Source organism: Ostrea edulis, chromosome 5 (genome assembly GCF_947568905.1).
Source record: "Ostrea edulis chromosome 5, xbOstEdul1.1, whole genome shotgun sequence".
NCBI classification, from domain to species: Eukaryota; Metazoa; Mollusca; class Bivalvia; order Ostreida; family Ostreidae; genus Ostrea; species Ostrea edulis.
Genome location: NC_079168.1, coordinates 64,776,896 through 64,781,267, shown reverse-complemented (window position 1 = coordinate 64,781,267; position 4,372 = coordinate 64,776,896). Strand labels below are relative to the sequence as shown.

At 38.5% G+C, this 4,372-nt stretch overlaps 1 protein-coding gene and 1 long non-coding RNA gene across 2 annotated transcripts in view; one reads left to right on the top strand and one right to left on the bottom strand.

Moving 5' to 3' along the window:
* LOC125652498 (QRFP-like peptide receptor) overlaps nucleotides 1–502 on the top strand; it is a 55,325-nt gene extending 54,823 nt beyond the window's left edge. Inside the window, exon 3 of the mRNA XM_056165131.1 lies at nucleotides 1–502. This exon is cut by the window's left edge and continues 2,765 nt beyond it. The gene's annotated coding sequence lies outside the window, so the exon portion shown is untranslated.
* Nucleotides 503–1,298: 796 nt separating this feature from the next.
* LOC130054672 (uncharacterized) lies at nucleotides 1,299–1,991 on the bottom strand. Its single transcript, XR_008802995.1, has 2 exons — nucleotides 1,731–1,991; nucleotides 1,299–1,636 (listed from the first exon to the last, which is right to left on the bottom strand). It is a non-coding gene; the product is annotated as an uncharacterized LOC130054672 (long non-coding RNA).
* Between the last annotated feature and the right edge of the window lie 2,381 nt (nucleotides 1,992–4,372).

Below are 4,372 nucleotides of genomic sequence, written 5' to 3'. Positions count from 1 at the left end.
GTCTCTGTTTTATTACTCAATTGAGTGCAACATGCCGCGAGTAAGAATGTCAGTTTTTCTCCTGTGTATGTACTCAAGTTTTGCGCGTTTAGGAATTTTAAAAGAATAACAGTGTTTTCAAATTTCATCTTAATCGTAATTTTTTTTTGTAAAAAGGGCCACAGAAATTTTATAAAGCCATTTAAATGGAAATTTCATAAATCTTATGTACAAGATTGAAGACCCATCTATTACTCCAAAACTTTTAAGGAAGGCAATTTTCTTATGGATATCAATTGCATTTGGTATTCAAGGTTAAAAGTCAAGGTTGAACAGTCAATGTCAGTGGGATGGAAATGTCGTAACTGTGTTATGATTTCAATATTACGTTTTTCAATACATATATGCAGTGTTAGGGGATTCCCGTTTGCGGAACTCTGGCTATCTTAAGCCACGTCTAAAAATTTGCAGACATGCTATTTTGCATAAAGATGAACTATCTATCTTTAAAAATATTTTGAAAGCCAACTAAGTTGAAGATCACTGGAGAGGAAGTTGCGAAGTATACACACAATAAAGAGGGATGTCACACTTTACACTTGGATGAGTCGAAATGTTGATTATGCACTGTTGTTATTTTGGTATACATATAGTAGAAATGTTGATGATTAAAGGTGAAGATAACGAACAGTAATCAATCTCATAACTCCTATTCATTAGCAATACAAAATAGAGAATTGGGCAAACACGAACCACTGGATATACCAGAGGTGGGATCAGGTGCCTATATCTATCTATCTACATGTATCTATCTATCTATATATACTAGCGGAAAAAAGAACTGTGCATTATTTAATGTATGAAAAAAATGATAAAAAATAACAATGAGCAAATTTTATTTTTTGTACTTAAATACTGTTAACAAATGTATTCGTTACAACATGTTAACGTCGAATATTTACATTTGCCAATGCACTTCCTTATATGACAGTACTAGATCTAATGAAATCGATGTTCAATTTCGTGTGACATGAATTTGGTCACGTGATCAGTTCGTTCTTGTGTATGAATACAATCACCGTTTCAAAAGTCAGTTCCCGTACTTTCACCTGGCTTCTTGCTTACGCAATGCAGTGGGGGATTTAGACCCCCCCCCCTTCTCGCCACAAATTTAAATAATAGAAATAGTGTGAGTAAAATTCCAGATTGGCACCCAAAATGGCTGAGTATTTTGGCTAATACTTGACTTTCACACACACCCTTTCGTAAACCCCGGATCCGCCACTGCAATGACATCATAACAGAAATAAACGCAGCAGGATATTTATACAGTTTATTTTGTAAACAAACAAGAATTTCATCAATTTATAAAAGAGAAACATTAAACATATCGTTGTTCTTTCATTTTATACAGTTTTAAATACCGTCTGCAACTTCTGCATGGAGAATTTATAAAATAAAGTTCTATGATATTGGAAGCGAAAACATGTAGGCAGAGTTATAAGCCTATTTACTTTATGGTGATAAGTTAACCTGTTGTTTCTTGGCAACTTCCATCACGGCTATGACTCAGCATGATCATAAGCGAGGCTGGTTTCGAGGCTCGAAAAATTTACATGTTCATGTCAGGGTACCGGTGTGAGTCTTCATTAAAATCCTACAACAGAAATCTCTCAAGTGAACAAAAACTCCGTCAGTTCGTTTTTCTTTTCTTTTACACACACTGAAGGTAAATAAAAGACGCAACCTACCTGCACTTTGTCTAAATCTGTCCTACTGTCTTGAATCGTCTCCTGCATGGCTACAACCGCGAATCCTAACGTTGAACATACCGTTGTTCTTTCCAAAAACCTGACTAAGAGCTTAACGTTAACTTAACCCATCATATCCACCATCAATTCTCTCAGATCCTTTGAATTTCTGTCGAAATCTGTGATCAACAATTGCGTTTTCATCTTAGTAAGCTAGACCGACGCCAGTTTCTCCATCGCTGATCGCGACCAAATCACATCACGGATGTAGTTTACTCCGCTCTTATTGTCGTCATTTCAGTTAACTTTACGCTCTAATTTACCTTTATTTTACACATGTTTCGTCTTTTTAAACATTTTCAATTAAATGTCTATATCTTATATTCTCTTTGATATTGTTCCTAATTTTTTATTCGATAAAACTCTTACGAACTATATTTTGTGTTCTACGATCGTTATTTTGGTCATCTTCGACATAATCATGGAAGCTCGGTAAGAACACAAATCAAAATAGAAAATATAAATATAAGAAATAAAATATCATTTTTGAATGTTATTGGGATATGACATGAAGTTGGTACGTGATCAAATCTACTATAACGCCCTTCTGGCGTTATAGGATTTGATCATATGACCAAATTCATGTCATATTCCAACAACATTAAAAAATGATATCTTATTTCTTAAATAACGTCAGTTTCAGCACACTCGAAGGACACTGGTATTCGAACTTGAATTAACAAAGTTAATAAAGCGTGTGACCACCATTTGCATTCACGCATGCTTGACAACGGCGCCTCATTGATGCCACTAAAGTGTTCAGAAATGCTTGAGAGATGTTGTTCAAGATGTTGGTTAAAGCCTGGCCTAAATCAGCCAATGTCACTGGCTGATTTGGTAAACGCCGTAGACGTCGGTCCATTTCATCTCAGACGTGCTCGATCGGATATTAATCGGGGGAAACAGCTGGCCAAGGCAAGACATCGACATTCTGTTGAACAAAAAAGTCCCTGACTACACGTGCAACATGTGGCCTTGCATTGTCTTGCTGCAGAGTGATCTGATTTTGCTGTCTCTGTATGATTATGTGATTTTGCTGTCTCTGTATGAAGGGTATCACATGGCGCTGAATAATTTCGTCTCGATAGCGTACGCCGGTGATATTTCTATTGACAATTTGTGGAGGGGTCCTTCCACGTGCTGTTATTCCACCCTACACCATAACGCTACCTCTACCGAATTGTCGACGTTACACAACACAAGCGTCCTGGTACCGCTCCCCAACGCGACGATACACTCCACAACGGCCGTCACTGCTATCCAAATGAAATTTGGATTCATCAGTGAACAAAATATTGGCCCAGTCCTGTATTCTGGGTCTCATATGTCGTCTGCACCACGCTAGTCTAGTGATACGATGACGTTGAAGCAGTATTGGGCGCACCGCTGGACGTCTTGGTCTGATGTGCTCGCGCAGACGATTACGCGCAGTTCTTGGACTGATTGGTCGAAGTCCAGGAATGCTACGAGCAGTCAAATTTGCTGTCTGGAAACGATTTCTCAGGTGCACAAGTCTAATGTGGTTGTCCTGTCGACGCGACGTCACACGAGGACGCCCAGAACGTGGGCGATCCCGAGTGTTACCAGATTGTTGGAAACGTTTCCATAATGACTGGATGGTGTTCCGATGAACTCCAAAGTGTCTTGCTACGGTATTTTGTGCCATTCCAGCTTGAAGCATCCAAACAGCACGATTACGTTGGTTTTCGCTGAGTCGTGGCGTGACAGAAGAATAAATTTTGTCAAAACTAAAGTGCTTTCCTTCACGAATAGTGTCCAAACAAACCTTTTACACTTCTTACTCCAAACAGTATTGGCCAGTAAAACTCGTGCTTACGAACACTTCAATAAACAACATGTGTTCACAAACCATGAAAAAGTCCGTGCATCTGAGTCGGGTACTATCCGATATTGTTCAAAAACATCACCTTTATCGATTGTTTAGATTTCATAAATATAGAAAAATTATACTAAATTTTATAGTGCATAGTTTCTTTTTCCCGCTAGCATATATGCTAAATCATACCAATATGGATACACTCTTAATGCAGGTGTTTTCCATGGACCGTGGGGTTAAGATGGGGTTAAAATAAAGGATCAAATTTTACAAAATACATGGATATAAGGAAGAATCCTTAAAATATTCAAGAAAATCACCAGAACAGCAAGGCCATGTTAGTCATATTGATATTAAGGCACCCCATAACATGTTCTGTGGATTCAAGTTCGGTTAAATCACAACTCCTTGGGGCTAGGTTGTGGTAAAACTTGCCTCATGGCATTAGAGAGGGTAAAGATCTTTTGAAAATCTTCTGGTGAACAGAAGGGCCAAGGTGACTCAGGTGAATGTTGTGGCCCATGGACCTCTTGTTTTATTTTCTTGTCTTAAATTTGGTTGGTTCGTTCGTTGTATATTGTTGAACGTCCCTTTCGTGAAGGACGTTTCACTCATATGGAGACGTTACCATTACCGGTGAAGGGCTGCAAAATTTAGGCATATGCTCGGCGCTTATGGTCTTTGAGCAGGGCGGGATTTTTAACGTGCTGCACTTTCTTTGACTATGGACCTCGGTTTTTGCGGT